At 40.8% G+C, this 23,642-nt stretch overlaps 1 protein-coding gene and 1 long non-coding RNA gene across 4 annotated transcripts in view; one reads left to right on the top strand and one right to left on the bottom strand.

The window, feature by feature from the left end:
- The window catches only part of LOC126251670 (ribonucleases P/MRP protein subunit POP1), an 81,780-nt gene extending 80,376 nt beyond the window's left edge, over nucleotides 1–1,404 (bottom strand). Inside the window, exon 1 of one of the 3 annotated variants that reach the window (XM_049952248.1) lies at nucleotides 1,311–1,404. The gene's annotated coding sequence lies outside the window, so the exon portion shown is untranslated. Of the gene's footprint in view, nucleotides 1–1,057 lie in introns of all 3 variants that reach the window. The other 2 variants (XM_049952247.1, XM_049952246.1) reach the window with 2 other exon arrangements.
- A 993-nt stretch (nucleotides 1,405–2,397) lies between these two features.
- Nucleotides 2,398–23,642, top strand: part of LOC126251444 (uncharacterized) — a 313,933-nt gene continuing 292,688 nt past the window's right edge. The window contains exon 1 of the long non-coding RNA XR_007545737.1: nucleotides 2,398–2,593. This is a non-coding gene — a long non-coding RNA (uncharacterized LOC126251444). The remainder of the gene's footprint in view (nucleotides 2,594–23,642) is intronic.

Below are 23,642 nucleotides of genomic sequence, written 5' to 3' on the forward strand. Positions count from 1 at the left end.
GGTTCTCTAAGTCCTTCTGTTTCCTTAAACCAATTTGGCTGGATTTTTTGACTGTGAAAGGAGTCAAAATTTCTTTTTGTTAATAAATCTGGATTCATTCAGAGGGTGTGTCCATAAAAATCATTTCTTCCTTTCTTGATTGTGTCTGAGTGTTTCTTGGAAATTTGTCAAAGGGTCTACTTTTTCATGTGAATTAGTTTCTTGTGACATCTGAAGTTAAGGATTTTTCTTAATATCTTCCCTTCTTTAATCTCCAACCTTTCATCTGGGCCATGAATGGTGATGGACACAATGTTTCAGCTGTATACAGGCCTTCTAGTTTGATTACTGTATTGTAATTCTTATTTTTTGCATACCATATGCTTCATTCAACATTATACCTTAAAAAACACTTTTCTTAGGTATACTTGCACCAATAGGACTAAACAATGTGTTCACTAATAGTCATTACGTATACAAATCCTGTAAAATGATTCCTTCAACGTTATATTGATAAAAGAATCGTTCATTCAAATGACCTATGGAACATGTAACTAACTTATCATGTTAACAATGCCTGAAATTCCAATAAAGGTCAATGTTGTTTAACTGTCCTATAACACACTAACACTTATGAGTTTCTTTCGTAAGGTGAATACAATAAATTTCATCACTACCGTATTCAAACTCGACGGGGGTCACAAAACACTAGGTTTCTTCTATACTACATAATAGTTTACAAAGTAGGCATGTACACCAGTGGTATATGGAGCATACAAGGAAAAAATCTGTATGCTATTGTTAAACTGTGTGTTTCACAAGTAGTTAAATATCTTTTGTCAAACTGTTGAATTTGTCAGTAAATTTAAGCCATTGTGCAGCTAAGTAATCTCTAAATAGCCTGCAATTAGAATCCCACAGAAACAAACTAATTACTGGAATTTGTGCACTGACTCATCGGTCATCGTTTGCATACAAAATGTAAAGTTTATCTGTAGAACATATAATTAACCCATTACGGATTTATATTTCGATGGGAATCGCGAAATTAACTCAAAAAGTAAATACAAATTCTTACAGTTTTATAAGATTTCTTTTCTCTGCGAACTGTGCAGCAGCTTCGTGTGATACAAAACTTGCCTAAATGTTTCAGAGCCAAAAGAAAAACAATAAATTGTATCCCCACAGCAAACAACTTCTTCGAATCTGAAATCTTGCAGGTTAACATTCACATGCTCAATAAAATCTTTCCAGCTGTTGTGGCTAAGTTACAAACGAAAACATAATCGTTCAACTTTTGCAACACATCCGCAAAAAACACACAAACGCACAATCCGATTGCATATCCACAACTTCTCCCGCGACCGTCAAAATTCCAAATATCTTCTACTCCAAAGATAAAAACAGCGACAGATAATAATCTACATACTGCAACGCAGATTTCGTTAGCACATTTAAAAAGTTGACAGATTTCGGATGAAAACCTTCTTTGAATTGCACTACAAAGGTTCTCTGACAGACATTTAATTTGTTTTTTTTTCCTGCTATGCGAAATATTGGACCGACGTAAATGCCATCAACAAACTTATGTAGTTTTTCGACATGACCTAAATAATAATTATATGTTGCAAACATTTTCTTGCGCTGAATATCTTATATTCTATACGTTAAGATAAACACGTGTTTCTTTATGTATTTGTTTCATGAGTTTCTCTGGTAGTTTATTTGTGGCAGTAAGTTTGTATGTGTAGCCCCCAGTGGATTTCTAATCGTGCAAGGTACAATGTTTATATTTTACGATACAGATATTCTTAGATTTTTTTAATTTCGTGTCTGCAATTCATTCACGCACTTTAAAATATTAATGATTTTGCATGTTCACAATCCTAAATTGTTACTGAGTTATGCCAAAAGTATTTAGTTTTATTGGTAGGAAAAACCTTCGTTCAGTGTGCAAATCTTTCTTTTTTTTATTTCACGCAGTGTTTGCCTTTTGTTTCTTTCAGTTACTATTGGAACTGGAAATTTTATCCAAAAGAAGCTTTCAGAGCAAATTTCATTTGAAAAATTTTCTCATTTCCTAATTAGTATATACGCTTAAATTATAGCCTGTAATATTTTAGTTCAGTAATATTTGCTTAACTACTTTATTGAAATAGAGGAACTGCCCGCATCCAAGAGCTGCATAGTGCGTTACTACATGAATTAGCAAACAACTTCAGTAAGCTTCTCGAAGAAACTATAATTTCATTCATTGGGCTCACGCGCACGTCTATAATACGCACGACCGTTTAAATCTGCCGCCAGGACCATATAATTCACGCAGAACATAACAGGGGGTAGTACAAGCGGTCCAGAGAGTATGCAGATGTTAACCATGGAAGTCGCTGTATACCGTCATCTGTGAAAGGTTATGCTTTGAGTCGGCAATGGCGGTTGTCGTGAGGGGTGTTGGATGTGCGTGTTGAAAAATTGTCCGTGTTTTGGTTCATTCGGAATGACTGAAATGATTCGGTGAGAGTGATTTGTTTATTGCATTGTAGATCTTATGTATGAAGTATGAACTGTCAAGTGGACAAAAGTTCTACGAATTCTTCGTCGAAGGCAAAGGATGGTGAGTTGTTGCACAAAAATATCGCTTTTCTTTTGAATTTAATGTTTAGTACGACTGTCATGTTACCAAAAAGACAGCTCAGTAGACATGTGAAGTTGCTTCTTCATGATTGTCAGCACGTCAGTCATAAATTCGTTGATAAAGTCGGAATGAAGCCTGCGTTCTGTTGTCGTTGCAACCCAAATATTTACATCGAGGAGGACGCTGTCGTTAAGTGTTGTTGGTTATTTGACGGTCGACCGTGAACAATGGGACTAGGTTTTGTAAAGGAATAGACCATTGCCATATCATATATTTGGTATTCTATGACAAGTCGTGAATTGCGACGTCTGACACGTAGAAAAACCAATCGACGACAACAAAAAGCGCACTATTCTCCGCACGCATTTACTTTGTGCTAAAACTGCAGACGTGCCGAGGTTCGTACGTTCACATTTCTTTAAATAGTCTTTAATAAGAGGTTCATTTCTTGTTACCAGAGAAATTCTCGAAGACCGGTTTTAGCCTCATGATTTCCAGTACCGTAGTTATCAAACCTTCCGAGGAGGTGATTTGTATCGTTCTTCTCCTGGACTTATATCAGACTGACAGGAATGACAGACTAATAACTTAAGTTAAAACTGAAACACTTAATAGAGATTAAGACTTCTGAACACTGTTTTATGGTAAGATGGTCAGATCATGTCTGTAAAGCTGTTGGCCTAATCGTTCTTAGAGAATTTAGTTTGCACGTCGTAACGAAATTGTGTTGTAGATGGCATGTTGTTTATCTAGCATCAAATATTGTAAATTGAACTGCACTTGCTTGCTAAAGCTATTTGCCGCCTCAGTGACATTATTCAGCTTCTATTTTAAACCAGGGTGGTTCACGTACTTTGTTTAGCTTAAAAGACGTCTGTCTGTCAGACAGCGTTGACAAAACACGACAACATGTGAAGGAAAAATCCTGTGTTAATACTTGACTTTGATGTGTGAGTAGTTTGAGCTTTAGTGCCTAAATAAAAAAGTTGTAGAACCGTTTGTTCTTCACAGCTTTAAGAAACATGTTTCCAAACAACTGCTACTATGCAATCCAATCTGTACTTATTTGCTTTTGTAATGGGGTGTGATTATCTTAATACGAATGCTGAAAACGAGTTAAGTTTTCTATTACCGTAATTTACTAGGGGTTCACGTTTATGGTCATTGTGTTTTCTTCAGTGTCACGAAATTTGTTAGACTCATTGAATAAGCTCTAGATCAGCCCCACTGGTAACGTTGACGAATGATTTTTTTTATAATTGCGGTTTTTTACCTGTAAACAAAAATAATACCATAAGCTCCACTTACTAATATTTGCTATTTTCGTGATGATATTGTTATGACGACGAAGTCAATTTCTTACAGCTTAGCTATTTAATAACACCGCTGCGCTGTAATAATTTGCTCCACGGCCTGTTATACAATTCGTAAGGTGAATACACTAATGCAAGATAGATTTAAACTTTACTAAATCAAAGAGGAGAACTAAAAAAGATAACTCTTAAATCTGACATACGGCTTACCGTTTGATTCATTTTTAAGACATTATTTTGTCTGTAAGGTGAATTCTACGGGAGTACGCATTGTAATGTTAAAGTGTGGGTCTATAGTCTAACGCTCCTTTTGTATCTGCACCATGTTTTTATTAAAGCTGGAAAAATCGTTGACACCCACTGAAAATTTTCAGCTCCAGTCTTCATTCATTCAATTTCAATCCTTTTACAAAATGACATTATAGTACTTTTTTAAAAAAAATCACACATTCCGAATGTTTCCCCCTTACCTTTCAGCCTTGATCAGTAGAATTTGATAACGTGGCATACTATACAGGATAAATATTAAGTAGGAACGCAAACGTAAGGAGAAGGAACAAAAGAGTTAATATATCCGGAAATGAACAGTGGGTCTGAAATAAATAAATTAGTTCTGGTACATTATATTACACATAACATGGTATTTATTTCTTCCATGTTACAAAAGATGTTCAAAGTGGGTGCCAAGAGATATTGCAATACAAGCCGCGTCATGGATCGCCTCACACTTTCGAATGCTCCATACAATAGCCTAATAGTGTCACAGCATACACGACACTTTCAGATGCTCCTACAAGTCAAAATCTCGAAGATGATGAGGTACTGACGAAAAGTGATACGAAAGTTGGCTGATGCTACGTCATGCGCAAGCCACATAATCTGACGAATTGCTGAAGGTACGTACTCCAGTAAAAAAGGTAGTTTTCTGCAAAAAATTCGCATACTAGCGTCCATTTCGGCACTGTTGCAAAACAAATTGTTCAAGTAGGTGGTCGCCAATAAACCCTGCTGGACGTGGTCGACAACTTCCCGTACAACACACCTTCATCAGCAAGCGACCGCAGATTGCTACTCACCCTGTTCGTCAGATCATTTACATATATAGAGAGTAAGAGTGGTCCCGTCACAATTTGTGGGGCACTCCTGACGATAACCTTGTATCTGATGAACACTCGCCTTCGAGGATAAAGTTCTGCATTCTGTCACTTGAGAACTCTTCGGCCACTCACATAATCTGGAAACTTAGTCCGTATGTTCGTACCTTCGTGCAGTGGGGCACCTTGCCAGACGCTTTCCAGAAATATGGAATCTGCCTATGGCCCTTCGATCTTGTGTGGAATACTTTATTCGCACTAATCATTTAGCTCAGCAATTGCAAAGGCGCTAATAACCATGTCGTTGAGCGCATTGAAACTTATACAGGGTGTCACAAAAAGGTACGGCCAAACTTTCAGGAAACATTCCTCACACACAAAGAAAGAAAATATGTTATGTGGACATGTGTCCGGAAAAGCTTACTTTCCATGTTAGAGCTCATTTTATTACTTCTCTTCAAATCACAGTAATCATGGAATGGAAACACACAGCAACAGAACGTACCAGCGTGACTTCAAACACTTTGTTACAGGATATGTTCAAAATATCCTCCGTTAGCGAGGATACATGCATCCACCTCCGTCGCATGGAATCCCTGATGCGCTGATGCAGCGCTGGAGAATGGCGTATTGTATCACAGCCGTCCACAATACGAGCACGAAGAGTATCTACATTTGGTACCGGGGTTGCGTAGACGAGAGCTTTCAAATGCCCCCATAAATGAAAGTTAAGAGGGTTGAGGTCAGGAGAGCGTGGAGGCCATGGAATTGGTCCGCCTCTACCAATCCATCGGTCACCGAATCTGTTGTTGAGAATCGTACGAACACTTCGACTGAAATGTGCAGGAGCTCCATCGTGTATGAACCACATGTTGTCGTACTTGTAAAGGCACATGTTCTAGCAGCACAGGTAGAGTATCCCGTATGAAATCATGATAACGTGCTCCATTGAGCGTAGGTGGAAGAAACTAAAATGAGCTGTAACATGGAAATTAAGCGTTTCCGGACACATGTCCACATAACATCTTTTCTTTATTTGTGTGTGAGGAATGTTTTCTGAAAGTTTGGCCATAAATTTTTGTAACACCCTGTATAATCATCCTCAAATTCGAGTGTCACTGTGACCACTTACAACCTTTTTGTGTGTGTGTTAGAGCCAGTCACCCCTGGTAACATATTTAAATTACTTCCACAATAATTTGGAAACAACTTTAATCTCTTCATCTGCAGAAATTAGTAACCGGTGTGATCGTTTAGACAGCGTTCTGTTAAAATACATTACACACTGGTAAGGCCATTTTTCCTGAGAAGGAGGGAATGCATCAGGGGACAATATCCAACAGAGGCAGAACAATTTAGGTGATGCAATGGTTAAGTCCCTGGACTCGTATTATGGGGCCGAGCAATGTTGCGCAGCTGTAAAAGGACTCTAACGCAATAGATACCCTGGCTACGGCAGCCAATAAAACGATGACATTTCACTGTAGCAGGCGCACTAGGTAGCTCTGATTTCCTGGCTACGACAGCCATTAGAACACTTCGGATTGTACGGCAGACAACTGGCTCTCCGCAGCTAGTTATGAGCAGGCTGTCTCGTGAAGGTGGTGTGTCGGTGTCTTCAATTCGCGCACTTGTCGATGCCAGGCCTTGTTTGCATCCAGAAACAAAAGTCATGATTACATCGGTACTTACTCCCGCCAGGTCTTTTTTAAGTGTATATTTTCTCAATTGCACAATCATAATTAGTTTGTGTCTACATATTTTGAGTTATTAGTTACTATGGAATATTGTTTCAAAAAAGAAATAGGAATAAGTGACTACAATCGTTGTAGCCACCTCTCCAACCCCCCCCCCCCCCCCCCGACCCGCCAAATACTTTAAAATATTTTTTAAAAATCTGCGAGGGGGCGATCAATAAGTAAAGCAACACATTTTTTCTTAAAGCAGGTTGGTTTTATTCAGGATTCCAATACACCCTGTTACTCCCCGGACTTTTTGCTACCGTATTTTTCAGCATTATCTCCTTCTAGTGCGACGGCCTTACGCCACCTTACTGGTAGGGCCTGTACGCTCGCATGGCACCACCGAACTGGTCAACGTCGAAGACAACGTCTTGCTGCATCAAAAACCTCCCTACCATCCACGTACTGCTGGTGTTTCCCGTGGAGTGCACTCTTCATTGGGCCAAGCAGATGAGAGTTGGGAAGTGCAAGATGTGCGCTGCAGGGTGGATGTGGAAGAACAGTGCAATGACGTTTTGCGAGCTCCTCACGGGGGCGCAGACGTGTGTAATGCCTTGCTTTGTCATGGAGAAGGAGAAGTTCGTTTTTGTGGGGACGAACGCGCTGAAGTTTTTTTCAGTTTCCTGAGGGTGTGCGCGCCCGGCACGCGACAGGGATGATAGGTTTGTGCGACCTTGTTGCCATGATGCCAGACGCCTTGCCCAACGAGTCGCCCTGCTTTTGTTCCTTGCCATGTCTTCGTAGACATTATGTACGGGAAGGTGTCGTCGTTGAGCGACTGTCGGAGGATACAAGATGACTTGGACAGGATTTGTGATTGGTGTAAGGAATGGCAGCTAACTCTAAATATAGATAAATATAAATTAATGCAGATGAATGGGAAAAAGAATCCCGTAGTATTTGAATACTCCATTAGTAGTGTAGCGCTTGACACAGTCACGTCGATTAAATATTTGGGCGTAACATTGCAGAGCGATATGAAGTGGGACAAGCATGTAATGGTAGTTGTGGGGACGGCGGATAGTCTTCTTCGGTTCATTGGTAGAATTTTGGGAAGATGCGGTTCATCTGTAAAGGAGACCCGCTTATAAAAGACTAATACGACCTATTCTTGAGTACTGCTCGAGCGTTTGGGATCCCTATCAGGTCGGATTGAGGGAGGATATAGAAGCAATTCAGAGGCGGGCTGCTAGATTTGTTACTGGTAGGTTTGATCATAACGCGAGTGTTACGGAAATGCTTCAGGAACTCGGGCGGGAGTCTCTAGAGGAAAGGAGGCATTCTTTTCGTGAATCGCTACTGAGGAAATTTAGAGAATCAGCATTTGAGGCTGACTGCAGTACAATTTTACTGCCGCCAACTCATATTTCGCGGAAAGACCACAAAGATAGGATAAGAGAGATTGGGGCTCGTACAGAGGCGTATAGGCAGTCATTTTTCCCTTGTTCTGTTTGGGAGTGGAACAGGAAGAGAAGATGCTAGTTGTGGTACGAGGTACCCTCCGCCACGCACCGTATGGTGGATTGCGGAGTGTGTATGTAGATGTACAAGCGCCTATGAATATCTCCGATGCTCTGGTTTTCCGCCAAGAGAAACTCAGTGATAGCTCTCAGCTTGGAACTCAACCCCATCACAGACCCCTTTTTGAAGTTTACATATCGCGCCGCCACGTATCGGAACTTCATGAAACTATAGGGACTGAAGCAGGAATATTTCACGATGTGCCACACAAATTCCGAATTTTTTCAACCGAGGGAAGAAAAAGTGTTCCATTCTTTACTGAAAGCCCTTCTTATAATTTGTTTTTGTTTGTTTGTTTTGTTTTTTTGTTTCGAAGATCCTTAAAGTAATTTTTAGTTGAAGATTAATCCCGTATCTCTTTTTTGCTTTGAGTGTATTATGTGACAAATCGTAAACAAATATAACATCTTCAAAGTCCGTCACGTCCGGCTGACCGTTAGCTGGCTGAGTAAACTGCTCAACATTTCGGCTGCCTCAGCCAGGTTACCTAGTGCGTTATAGCCGTTAAGACACTGGCTTCGCATTCAAATCCCCGTTTGGCCATCCAGATTTAGGATTTCTGTGTTTTCCCTAAATCACTTAGGGCAAATGCTGGGATCGTTCCTTAACAAGATCACTGCCTTTTTCCTTCCCCAATCTGAGCTTATACTCTGTCTCATAATGACGTTAAACCTTAAACTTACTTCCTTTTCAATGCTTAGAATGACTCCATTTTGTTTAACTGGATGGAAGAAGCTATGCTGTGGTCATAAAGGTCTACTTACTATTGCGCGGATTTCAAATGATGTCTTTGCCTTACACCGTTTTGTGCATTACTTTTCAGCAGAACCGTGAGTCAGGCAAAAAAATCCACGTCGGACACCATGAGGAGCTGGCAACTGGATTGTTATGGGGAATCAGCAGGCTCAGCACAGAAACTGGATATGGACCTAGTACAAAACCCGTTGCCCGATGAAGCCTCTCATAATACAGTTTTACATAAAGGTCTTACTGATTCATACACCTGACACTCATGTATCCTGAACTGTATGACATTAATATAACACTGGAGTGAACACAGTCAGGTTCCCAAGACCTATGGCAATGAAACTAAATGTGAAGAACGCATCTATCACTAAGTAAGACTGAATTGAGAGAGGGGAGGCTTATCGGTTATGGTTTCACCGTACCACACTACAATGGAAATAGTGAGTTTAGGGTAGGGTGGGAAAGGCAAGGGGAGACCTGAAATGGGTACTGATGGGAGAGTTAAAGCTCATAGACGTTGGAACAGATTTCATGGTCGAGGATTGTAGCTCTTGAAGTTTCGTTCAAAGGGGATGTGGAGTATGCATAGCTGTAGAGTCAGGAGGACGTGTTGGTACAAAGCTCATTGTAATAGGAAGTTACAAGAGAAACAGAGATAGTTAAGTCTAGTGTCCAACATACGCGGGATCTCCATAGGTGTTCGGTGCGAACAAGGTGTTGAGAAGTGCGAATGTAATGACCTGCTATAATACTTACATGGAGAAGAAAAAATGTGGACTTGATTGGAGTGCTAGAAAGTTGGTGAAATGGGTACGGAGTCGACGTTGGTGTGGGGGAACATTGGTTTGGTCAAGGTTTAGTAATCGTGGAAGATGATGGTGAGGTCCAATCCCCATATTCAGACAGTTCGTGGTTTGTCATTGTGTAATGGATGATTAGCAGATACAGTTCATTACTAACAAGGAGAGGTCCACAGTCGTGCGATCGACATTTTTAAACTATCAGTAAGATGATGTAAGGTAAGATCCCAGGTATCACACACTGCAGCTATTCACCCTGGTGTACCCTCGTTTGCGAGCAGTTGACAAAAAGAAAAAGAAAATTCGGCACTTTGTTTGATATTCAATAGCGTAAACAAGTTGTCATATGGTCTCGTTGCGTCATACAGTGCATAGGACAACAGCTTCATGTCCTGGAGGTACAGGGATCGAAGCTCGTCAGGTGCAGAATTTTTTTAACTCCTTATTGAAATTACTTGAATCATTACTTTTATTCAATTAATTGTCTTAAAGTAATTTTTTGTTTCTATTCCTTTGTTAAATTATGCCGCGCGGGATTAGCCGAGCGGTCTGGCGCTGCAGTCATGGACTGTGCGGCTGGTCCCGGCAGAGGTTAGAGTCCTCCCTCGGGCATGGGTGTGCGTGTTTGTCCTTAGGATAATTTAGGTTAAGTAGTGGGTAAGCTTAGGGACTGATGACCTTAGCAGTTAAGTCCCATAAGATTTCACACACATTTGAACATTTTTTTTTTTTGTTAAATTATTTTAATCACCTATGAACTTTTTCATTTGTTTCGTTTTTTCTTTATATTATTCTTTTTCTAATGAGAATTTTTGTGAATATTAATTTAATTATACTTACGTATTATCATATTCAATTATTTGAAAATTCCAATCTCTCATTTAAAAAACAAAAGACGAAATAATCTATTTGTATTAGTGCAAAGGTGTGAAGAATGTATTTTTGTTACCAGACAGATTTTTTTTTGCATAGTAATCGTCATACAAACATTTAAAACATAACCGGAGTTCCTATTGCATTAGGGCGACAATATAAAGCAGATGGAAAAATAAAATAAAAGTCAGGTGTATAAGTAAAACGAAATTCGAGCAAAATGGGAAATATATACAATGAACGCAATAATGTGGATGAAAAACCAGGGTAATAAAACAAAAAATAAATCGAAATTAATACTTAAAATTAATTAGAAACACGTGAAGGAATTAAAAAATTACATTTAAATCAATTACTTGAATAAAAATAATCAGAGTCATTTCGATAAACATTTAAAAACTAAAAAGAACTTACTGCGTCTGGCGAGATTAGAACTCATAACCTCCTGCTTGGCATGTAAAGCTGTTAATTAACCTATCCATTACACCACGCATCCACACTCCAAAACGAAATTTTTTTACGCAATTGAATATCACACAAATAACAAATTTTCGTTTTTCGTCAACTACTTGCAAACGAGGGGGCACCAGGGCGAATGGCTGCAGTATATGGCACATGGGATCTTAACCTACATTACCGTATAGATAAAAGTCGATCGCACTTCTGGGGACCTCTCCTTGTAAGTAATGGGCGACGGTTAGTGCAAGGTATTTTAGTGTGCCAGATAGAATAGCTGTAAATGGTAAGGTAGAAATCATTATAGCAGTAGGTGATTTACTTCATAATTATTGCCTGGGTTTTGGAAGGATATATCTTAGGAGCCACTTGGTTACACCAGGAGGTAAACTTATTGGCGGGGCTGGCAAAGTGGAGGGTTTGTTGGGATTTCTGAAAATACACGAAACACCTGTTTGATAAGAAGGACCATATGAAGACACTATCCACGAGGTGACTGAAACGTTGCTGATATAGTCTGTCCCGGACACTGTGACTATCTTAAGTGTATGGAAGTTGCATAGCACCCCAGCCAAGCGATGATACAAAATACAAACCACATAACCATTTTGATGTAAATGGCAGTTGATTTCAGTGGCCAAAGATATCTTCATCTCTTGCTTGTATCCACGTGAAGGTAAGCTATAAAGTGTTAAATTTATGTCTACATCTATTCTCCGCAAGCGACATTACAACGTATAGCCGAGGATACTTCGTGTACTACTGTCACTCCCACCCTTTAACTGTCACTCCTACACTTCTAACTCTTTCACTCCCACCCTTTTCACTGTTCCAGTCAGCAATGGTGCGCGTGAATAGCGATTGTTGGTAATCATTGGTGGAGACTTTAATCATCCAACAATTAATTGGGAAAATTACAGTTTTGTTAGTTGCAGGTGTGATAAGACAACATGCGAAACATTATTAAATCTCTTCTCTGAAAACTACCTAGAACAAACCCTACTTGTGATGGAAATATATTGGATCTAATGACAACAAATAGACATGACCTCTTTGAGGATGTCCACACCGAAACTGGTATCAGTGACCATGAAACGGTTGTAACAACAATGATTATCAAAGTACGAAGGACAACTAAAACAAGCAGAAAGATATACAGGGTGTGATTCAGAATTTTCAAGACTTAACTCAGAACTAGTTATTTATTGGACATTTAAGTACAGCGGACTAAAATTCTTCAAAATATGATCCTTCAGCATCAACACAGCGCTGTCAGCGCGTCTTCCACTGTTCGTAGCCCTTCTGGAAGGCCTCGGGCGTCATGTTGTCAAGGGCTCTCGTCGAAGCCTGCTCGATGGAGTCGAATCGCTTCCCTTTTAGGCCTGTCTTGATTCGGGGGAAGAGGAAAAAGTCACTTGGAGCCAAGTCTGGGCTGTAGGGTGTCTGCAACAGTGTTGTCACGTTGAACTTTAGCAAAACTTCGGCGGCGGCGCGCGACGTGTGAGCGGGCGCGTTGTCGTGGTGGAGAATCCAATCGCCCTTGGTCGCCGGGCTTCTTCCTTAAAGACCTCTTGAATCATACCGAGAGTCTCCGTGGCGATTTTGTTCAGTCGCACGCAAAACTTAATCACATAACGCTGCTCCATTTTCGCCTCTCCAATTTTTCGACTGAGGTCAATGACACGCACTCACGCTGCAAGCGATGCGCACTCTCCACGATTCTGGAGGCAACTGCTGTAGTGTCAGTTGGTTCCCTGAGATCCCCCACTACTTCCCCCACCCGACTGGCGGAACTGGTCCTCGCGCGCTCCCCTACTCAGAAATGAATCAGTCTTGAAACTTCTGAATCACACCTTGTATATGTTAAATAAACTAGATAAAAATCAGTAATGTCGTATCTCAATGAGGAACTTGAAACTTTCAGCACAGGCCAGGAGCATGTAGAGGAACTGTGGCTCAAATTTAAAAAAAATATAGTGGACCACGCTCTGGGTAGATATGCACAGAGTAGAATAATTCGTAATAGGAGGCAACCATCACGGTATACAGTCACTGTAAAGAAACTTATGAAGAAACAGATATTACTGCATAATAGGTGTAAGGAAAGATGGAGGTACAAAAATGTTCAGGGAAATTCAGGAGTACAGAAATACAAGCTGCTGAGGAATTAAATAAATAGGAAGTGCAGGGAAGCTAAGATGAAATGGCTGTATGAAAAATGTGAAGAAATCGAAAAAGAGATGATTCTCGGAAATATAGGAAAGTCAAAACAACCTTCAGTGACATTAAAAGCAAGGGTGGTAACATTAATAGCGCAATGTAGAGGAGAGGGCGGATGGATGGAAAGAGTACATTGAAGGTCTCTATGAGGGGGAATATTTGTCTGATGTGATAGAAGAAGAAACAGGAGTCGATTTAGAAGAGATAGGATATCCATTATTAGAATCAGAATTTAAGAGAACTTTGAAGGACTTAAGATCAACTAAGGCAGAAGGGATAGATAAAATCCCATCAGAATTTCCAAAGCGATTGGGGAAAGTGGCAACAAAGCGACTATTCACCTTGGAGTGTAGAATATATGAGTCTGGCGACATACCATTTTCGGAAATATTGTGCGAGGATTATCGCTCAATCTGCTTAACAGCTCATTTATCCAAGTTGCTGACAAGAATAATATACAGAAGAATGGAAAGGAAAATTGAGGGTGTGCTAGATGACGGATCAGTTTGGCTTTAGAAAAGGTAAAGGCACCAGAGAGGCAATTCTGACATAGTGGCTGATTATGGAAGAAAGGCTGAAGAAAAATCAAGACACGTTCATTAGGATTTGTCGACCTGGAAAACGCTTTCGACAATGTAAAATGGTGCAAGATTTTCAATAACAAGAGTGGGCAACGAAGAGCGAAAGGGTGTAAGACAGGCATGTAGTCTTTCCCTCTACTGTTCAATCTGTGCTTCGAAGAAGCAATGATGGAAATTAAAGAAACGTTCAATAGTGGAATTAATGTTCGAGGTGAAAGGATATCAATGATACGATTCGCTGATGACATTTCTATCCTGAGAGAAAGTGAAGAATTTCATAATATGCCGAATGGAATGAACAATCTAATGAATACAGTGTATGGATTGAGAGTCAATCGAAGAAAGGCGAAAATAATGAGAAGTAGAAATGAGAACAGCGAGAAACTAAACACCAGGATTGATGGTTACGAAGTAGATAAATTAAGGAATTCTACCTTCTAGGGAGCAAACTAACTCGTGGTAGACGGATCAAGGAGGACATCAAAAGGAGGCTAGCACTTGCAAAAAGAGCATTCCTGGCGAAGAGAAGTCTACTAGTATCAAACGTAGGTCTTAATTTGAAGAAGAAATTTCTGAGAATGTACATCTGGAGCACAGCATTGTGTGTAGTGAAACATGGATTGTGGGAAAACCGGAGCAGAAGAGACTAGAAGCATTTGAGATCTGTTGCTACAGATGAATGTTGAAAATTAGATGGACTGATAAGGTATTGAATGAGGAGGTTCTGCGCAGAATCGGAAAGGAATATGTGGAAAACAGTGATAGTCAGTAGATGATAGGACATTTGTTAAGGCATCAAGGCATGACTTCTATTGTACTAGAGGGATCTGTAGAGGGCAAAAACTGAGAGGAAGACAGAGATTGAAATACATCAAGCAAATAAGTGAGGACGTAGGTTGCAAGTGCTACTCTGAGATGAAGATGTTGGCAAAGGAGAGGAATTTATGGCAGGCCGCATCTAACCAGTCAGAAGACTGATGACCAAAAAAATGTCTAAAACAAAGCGTTGCACTATAGATAGAGAGATGCTAAATGAAACATGTTTGGCTGTCAAGAGAGCAATGCGTGATGCCTTCAGTGACTTTCGTAGCAGAATATTGTCAAATGACATTTCACAAAAGCCAAAGAAATTCTCGTCGAATGTAAAGGCTGTTAGCGGCACCAAAGTTAGTGTCCAGTCCCTGGCGAATGAGACAGGAACTGAAATTGAGGGTAGCAAAGCAAAAGCTGAAATGCTTAACTTCGTTTTCAAATGTTCCTTTACAAAGGAAAACCGAGGAGAATTGCCCCAGTTTAATCCTCGTGCCACTGTAAAGGAGTACGAAATAAGTGTCAGTGGTGTTGAGAAACAGCTGAAAGCGTTAAAATTGAGGAAGTCTCCAGGCCCCGATGGAATCTCTATGAGATTCTATACTGAACTAGCGGTCGAGTTAGCCCCCTCTTCTCACTGTAATCTATCGTAGATCTCTCGAACAAAAAACCTTGCCCAGTTTCTGGAAGAGAAAAAAAAAGCCATAGGTCACAACTGTCTACAAGAAGGGTAATAGAAGTGGTCCACAAAACTATCGTGAGCGCAAACATAACGAGGTGAACAGCATGAACTCTTCAATGCCTACCAGCATGGTCTTCGAAAACATTGATCATGTGAAGCCCAGCTCGCGTCTTTCTGACATGACATACAGAAAGCTTTGAATCAAGGCAATCAATTAGACGCAGTGTTTTTTGATTTCCAAAAAGTGTCTGACTTAGTACGACACCTACTCTTATTGTAAAAAATACTATCATATGGGGTATCAAGTGAAATTTGGGACTGGATTGAGTACTTTTTGTTAGCGAGGACACAGCATGCTATCTTGGATGGAGAGCCATCGTTAGATGTAGAAGTAACTTCGGGTGTGCCCCAGGGAACTGCGTTGGGACCCTTGTTGTTCATGTTGTATATTAATGACGTTGCAGACAATATTAATAATAAACTCAGGCTTTTTGCATATGATGCAGTTATCTATAATGAATTACTAACTCAGAGAAGCCGCATAAATATTCAGTCAGATCTTGATACGATTTGAACGTGGTGCAGAGATTGGCAACTTACTCTAAATGTTCAGAAATTTCAAATTTTGCACTTAACAAAACGAAAAAAATGTGGTATCCTATAACTGTAATATCAATGACTCACTGTTGAATCTGTTCCGCCGTAAAGTCAAGCGCCGGCAAGCCAATCGGGAACGTTAGAGTATAAAGGGCTGTGAAGAAGACGTCAGCCAGTAGCACGCTGACCGACCCCTCTCTAAGACAACGCGATAGCTGCAGCCTCTAGACAAAGAAGACATAAGCGCCGCTCCCGACTGGTCGCGGCCCAGTTCTGCAGAAGCATCAAGACCAGCGATCTGGATAGAAGCATCCACTGTATCACTTCACTTATATTGGAATCGTTATACTGAAGGACATTGATTATATTGCATGTCGCCCTTTGCTTGCGACACATCTGTGTATTTGTCAAACTTAAGTATTGTCATTGGATCATTTCGTAATAAAACTCTCTTATACGAGTTGCTTGAATTGTTGTCTAGTGATCAGAGAAGCAGGTTTCCTAGACACCCCATCTTTGACAACTAGGAAGGATACAACAGAATCAGCGAACTCATACAAATACCTGGGTTTGTTGGGTTATGAAATGCAATGATCACATAGGTTCAGTCGTGTGTAAGGCAGATGGTAGACTTCGGTTTATTAGTAAAACAGTGGGGAAGTGCAATCAGTCCACAAAGAAAATCGCTTACAAATCACTTGTGCGACCCATCCTAGAATATTGCTCTAGTGCGTGCGACGCGTACCAGATAGGACTAACAGGGGATGTTGAACGTATACAGAAAGGGACTGCACGAACGGTCACAGGTTTGTTTAATCCGTGGAAGAGTGTCACAGAGATACTGAAGAAACTGAAATGGAAGACTCGTAAAGACAGTCGCAAACTATCCCGAGAAAGTCCATTAACAAAGTTTCAAGAACCGGCTTTAAGTGATTACTCTAGGGATATACTACAACCCCCTACATATCGCCCATACCTGGATCGTGAGGACAAGATTAGGATAATTATTGCACACAAAGAGGCATTCAAACAATCATTCTTCCCACACTTCTTACGTGAAAGGAACAGGAAGGAAACCCTAATAACTAGAACAATGGGACGTACCTTCTGCCATGCACCTCACTCCGTGAACGAATCTCTGTGATTTATGGCCATTTCGCAAGATATACATAGGAGGAAGCAATTTAATGGTTGACTCTTCTAGGAACGAACACTTCCGGAATTTTATCAGTAAACCACACTGTGAAGCACGCTGCTCTTCGCGTCTTCTCTGTTTCACTTGTCAATACTGTTTGGTAACGGCCCCAAACTGCCGAACGATTCCTAAAATTGCAAGGGTTTCGTAAACTATCTCCATCGTGGTTGGACAACACTTTCTCAAGATTATCCAGTAAATCTCAGTTTGGTATCTGCCTTTTCTACGTTTGATTTTATGTTGTCGCTCCTCTTTAAATCTTTCGCTTGCATACTTGCAGATGGCTGTGACTGCTTTCAGTGATCGTCTGGTATTCGTGTAATAATATGATAACGGTTATTTCCGCCTATTCATGCACAGTGCGCTACATTTGTTTGTATTGAGAATCAACTGCAAATCCCTGCGTCAAGCGTGGACCCTATGCGGATCTTCATGCACTTCGCTAGTTTTTTCAAGCAAGACTTGAAGATTCCAAGTGGAAAAAGAATTATATGAATAAAAATGGGAGAAAATGATTAATACGATGTAACAAGGGAACAGAAATAAAAAAATTACAATTGCACCAATCAACTGAATAAAAATAATATTCAAAGTAATTTTGAGAAAGATTTAAAACTACAAAGTTACAAAGGAACAAATGAAATTCGAACCCACAACTTTTTGTACCTTAACCGTTACGTTGCGCAACCAAGCTATTTAACATTACCACTTTTACAGTTATAGAGCATGAGGCGAAATCCAGATTTTTTTTTCCTTTCCGTCGATTATGAATAAATAATATAAATAAGGCCCACGAGGGCGAATGGTTGTCTGATGTGATACCTTGGACCTTAACCTACACCACTGTATAGATGGTTTCTGAAGGTCGATCTCACCACTTGAGTCCTTTCCTCGTGAGCTCTCCACACAATTCGCGACGCGTCCTCAAAACTTCTTATCATCCAGTTCCTTTTTCCTACCTTCCAAAGGTCCTAGATACGAGTCCCTGCTCAGGCATACAGTTTTAATCTACAGAAAGTTTCGGATCTGCATGCATTGTGCTGCTGAGTGATAATTCGTTGGGGTTCGCCGCGGGGCATGATGGGAATTATTACGGTTTGGTTTAGTGATGAAGCCCACTTTCATTTGGATGGGTTCGTCAATATGCGAAATTGGCGCATTTGGGTGACTGAGAATTCGCATTTCGCGATCGAGAAACCTCTCCGAGCTCCGTGGGTGACTGTGTAGTGTGCAGCGTCCAGTCACGGAATAATCGGTTCGATATTCCTTGATGGCACGATGACTACCTAATGGTGCATGAAGGCTTTGGAAGATGATTTCATCCCCATCATCCAAACTGACCCTGATTTGGACAAGATGTGGTTCATGCAAGACGGATCTCGACCCCATCGAAGCTGGAGAGTGTTTGATGTCCTGGAGGAGAACTTTGGGGACCGCATTCTGTCTCTGGAGTACCCAGAGGCCACTGACCTGGGCGTCTATTGGCCGCCATATTCTCTGAATATGAACACATGCGATTCCTTCTTGTGGGGCCATATTAAAGACTAGGTGTGCAGCAATAACCTCAAAACCATTGCTGAGGTAAAAAAAAAATCATCATTTAGGAGGTCATCAAGAGCATCGATGTTCCGACACTTCAGTCGGACTTGCAGATTTCGCTATTCATCTGTCCCACATCATCGTCAATAATGCGAGGCATATCGAACATGTCATAACCTAAATCCGAATGTCTGTTGTGACGTTTACATGTTAAATAAAGTGTGTGCACGCTGCAGTTTGTAACTTACCTGGTTTTTCTTCCCCATATAGTTCAGTAACAGTCACTCCTTTATACATTTTGAACAATAATGATGCTGTATGGTACACATGAATGTACTTCTACATCTGAAGACACCTTTTAAACTTTCCAAGCTAATTAAGGCCATAAAAGCATGATCTTTTCCGTATATATTTCTGACCAAAAAGCGATTCTGCTTTCACATTAAAATGTTTTCGTAAAACTTTTCATACCTTACTTCACCCCCTTAGGGGTTGAATTTCCAAAAATATTGCAACACGTATTTTTTATTTCTAACCTGAAGATAAGTAAAGAATTTTAGTAAATGTAGCCTCAAAAATGCTTTAATATTCGTTAATAATGATATACTTAAAAAAATCATCCACTATGTCACCCACTCCGTAGGTGTGGAGTTCTAAACATGTTTAAATACGTAGTTTTTTATTTCTAATCGAGAAACCAAAAAAAAAATTCTAATTTTAGCTTCAAAATTACCTTAATAACGACGAATTTTCAAAAAAGACCTCACCTGGTCTGTTTCGCCCTCTTAGTGGTGAAATTTCGAAAAATTCCTCTTTAAACGAAGCCTTCAGCATAAGATCAACACCCTTTCCAAATTTCAAGTTTCTATCCGTAGCAGTTTGGGTTGGGCGATGATGAGCCAGTCAGTAATGACATATCCTTTTATATATAGAGATACGACGTGGTCTTACATTGTTCGCTGTCCTGAAGTCAATTTAAAGTCTAGCTTTTCGAAACGACGACGTATTTTGTCGTAAATGTGAGCCCAATATGGTAAGGTTCAAATGGCTCTGAGCACTATGGGACTTAACATCTATGGTCATCAGTCCCCTAGAACTTAGAACTACTTAAACCTAACTAACCTAAGGACAGCACACAACACCCAGCCATCACGAGGCAGAGAAAATCCCTGACCCCGCCGGGAATCGAACCCGGGAACCCGGGCGTGGTATGTGGTAAGATTATAAACTTATTTTTTTTAATACTTGATCGCTCTTTTCTAATGTGATCTGATTTCTATTACTACTAATAATATTGCCAAAAACATCGCTGTTCTCCATGAGGTAGAAAATGTAGGTTATTAAATATTATAGAAGAAATCGAAATATATACCCATATGACAAATCAATCAGACAATATATTTAATGAACAGAGCTACTGACAAGGGAACCTCCCCATCGCACCCCCCTCAGATTTAGTTATAAGTTGGCACAATGGATAGGCCTTGAAAAACTAAACACTGATCAATCGAGAAAACAGGAAGAAGTTGTGTGGAACTATGAAAAAATAAGCAAAATATACAAACTGAGTAGTCCATGTGCAAGATATGCAACATAAAGGATAGTGTGAGCTCAGGAGCGCCGTGGTCTCGTGGTTAGCGTGAGTAGCTGCGGAATGAGAGATCCTTGGTTCAAGTCTTCCCTTGGGTGAAAAGTTTACTTTCTTTAATTTCGCAAAGTTATGATCTGTCCGTTCGTTCATTGACGTCTCTGTTCACTGTAATAAGTTTAGTGTCTTTGTTTTGCGACCGTACCACAAAACCGTGCGATTAGTAGACGAAAGGACATGCCTGTCCAATGGGAACCGAAAACATTTGATCGCAAGGTCATAGGTCAACCGATTACTTCACAGGACAACACGTCTGATATATTCTATACGACACTGGTGACGGCATGTGCGTCACATGACAGGAATATGTTGTCTATCCACCTAACTTGTACACTTGGCGAATGGGTAAAAAGATTCTTCTACCTTGCCCGATTTAGGTTTTCTTGTGGATGTGATAATCACTCCCAAAAATTGATGAAAATATAAGCGTTTGTTACATAAACTGAAAATAAAAAGTTAAACTTTACACCCGAGGGTAGGCTTGAACCAAGGACCTATCGTTCCGCAGCTGCTCACGCTAACCACGGGACCACGGCGCTCCTGAGCTCACGTTAGCCTTGATGTTGCCTATCATTCACATGGGTTACTCGGTATATTTTGCTTATTTTTTCATAGTTCCACACAACTTCTTCCTGTTTTCTCGATTGATCTGTGTTCAGTTATTCAAGGCCTATCCACTGTGCCAACTTATAACTACATCTGAGGGGGGTGCGATGGGGAGGTTCCCTTGTGAGTAAGATGTGTATACCAATTTTCAACAGTGTTTTAACCAAATAATTTTGCTTTGGTGTCTATGCCCTGATTGTGAATTTGACTTGACAGTTTAATATCGGTAATGCTGGAATTCAATATGGTGTTGGGCCGCCTTTAGCCTTGATGACAGCGTCCACCCTCTTAGGCATACGTTCAATCAGGTGCTGAAAGATTTCTTGAGGAATGGCAGCCCTTTCTTCACGGAGTGCTGCACTGAGGAGAGGTATCAATGTCGGTCGGTGAGGCCTGGCACGAAGTCGGCGTTCCAAAACATCCCGAAGGTGTTCTGTAGGATTCAGGTCAGGACTCTGTGGAGGCCAGTCCATTACGGGGATATTATTGTCGTGTAACGACTCCGTCACAGGCCGTGCTTTATGAACAGCTGCTCGATCGTGTTGAAAAATTCGAATTGCTCTTCAACAGTGTGAAGCAAGAAGGTGCTTAAAACATCAATGTAGGCCTGTGCTGTGATAGTGCCGCGCGAAACAACAAGGGTTGCAAGCCCCCTACGTGAATACGCGACCACACTGTAACACCACCGCCTCCGAATTTTACTGTTGGCACCACACACGCTGGCAGATGACGTTCATCGGGCATTCGCCGTACCCACACTCTGCCATCGGATCGCCACATTGTGTACCGTGATTCGTCACTCCACAGAACGTGTTTCCACTGTTCAATCGTCCAATGTTAACGCTCCTTACACCAAGTGAGGCGTCTTTTGGCATTTACCGGCGTTGTGTGTGGCTTACGAGCAGCCGCACGACCATGAAATACAAGATTCTCATCTCCCACCTAACTGTCGTAGTACTTGCAGTGGATCCTGATGCAGTTTGGAATTCCTGTGTGATGGTCTGGATAGATGTCTGCCTATTGCACATTACGACCCTCTTCACCTTTCGGCGGTCTCTTGTCAGTCAACAGACGATGTCGGCCTGTACACTTTTGTGCTGTATGTGTCCCTCCACGTTTCCACTTCACTATTACATCGGGAAAAGTGGACCTAGGGATGTATAGGAGTGTGGAAATCTCGCGTACATACATATGACACAAGTGACACCCAATTACCTGACCACGTTCGAAATCCGTTGAGTTCCGCTCTAGGAATGAACAAAATATGTAACTCTGATCTGTCAGTTCCATGTTTACACAATATGACAGTTATGTCAAAAGTGATCAAAGATTGTCATTGCCTAAGATTTCACAGCAACAACGTACAGGACAATCTGTATAATATGTGATGCGACGGATTTCACATTCTGTCGCAGCAGCGTGTCTGAATTCGTTGGATATATACGAGGTGTGGCTAGAAAAAAACCGGACTAGTACTGGTGAAACAATAAAACGAATGCAATAAGGCTGAAAGTCGCGTGGCCTGTCACGTGACTCTCGCTCCGCCTACTGCTCGAGTTTCATCTGCCTCCTGCACTCAGTCTGCCTGTGGCGTCTGTTTTAAGTAGTTGAAGTTTTGTCTGTGCGTCGGAAAATGTTGAGTGTACAGAAAGAACAGCGTGTTAACATCAAATTTTGTTTCAAACTAGGAAAATCTGCAAGTGAAACGTTTGTAATGTTACAACAAGTGTACGGCGATGATTGTTCATCGCGAACACAAGTGTTTGAGTGGTTTAAACGATTTAAAGATGGCCACGAAGACACCAGTGATGACACTCGCACTGGCAGACCATTGTCAGCAAAAACTGATGCAAACATTGAAAAAAACGGTAAACTTGTTTGATAAGATCGCCGTTTAACAATCAGAGCAGTGTCTGAGTTAACAGAAGTTGACAAGGAAAGTGTCGAACAAGTTTACCGATTTTTTCAATGTTTGCATCAGTTTTTGCTGACAGTGGTCTGCCAGTGCGAGTGTCATCACTGGTGTCTTCGCGGCCATCTTTAAATCGTTTAAACCACTCAAACACTTGTGTTCGCGATAAACAATCATCGCCGTACACTTGTTGTAACATTACAAACGTTTCACTTGCAGATTTTCCTAGTTTGAAACAAAATTTGATGTTAACACGCTGTTCTTTCTGTACACTCAACATTTTCCGACGCACAGACAAAACGTCAACTACTTAAAACAGACGCCACGGGCAGACTGAGTGCAGGAGGCAGATGAAACTCGAGCAGTAGGCGGAGCGAGAGTCACGTGACAGGCCACGCGACTTTCAGCCTTATTGCATTCGTTTTATTGTTTCACCAGTACTAGTCCGGTTTTTTTCTAGCCACACCTCGTATGTTTCTGTGTTACTAGATAAGGACTACAAGCGCAGGAAGAATACTCTAGAACTCATCCCATTAGCGAATTGTATGCGATTTCCTTTACACATGCATTGCATCTTCCCAGAATTCTTCCTACATATGTAAATCTTACATTCTTTTTCTTCTCTAATACTGATTGTGTCTTCGTCTCACTTCACGTTGCTTCTTAGCAAATACGTACACCAGGCGACGTGC

Source organism: Schistocerca nitens, chromosome 4 (genome assembly GCF_023898315.1).
Source record: "Schistocerca nitens isolate TAMUIC-IGC-003100 chromosome 4, iqSchNite1.1, whole genome shotgun sequence".
Taxonomy (NCBI): domain Eukaryota; kingdom Metazoa; phylum Arthropoda; class Insecta; order Orthoptera; family Acrididae; genus Schistocerca; species Schistocerca nitens.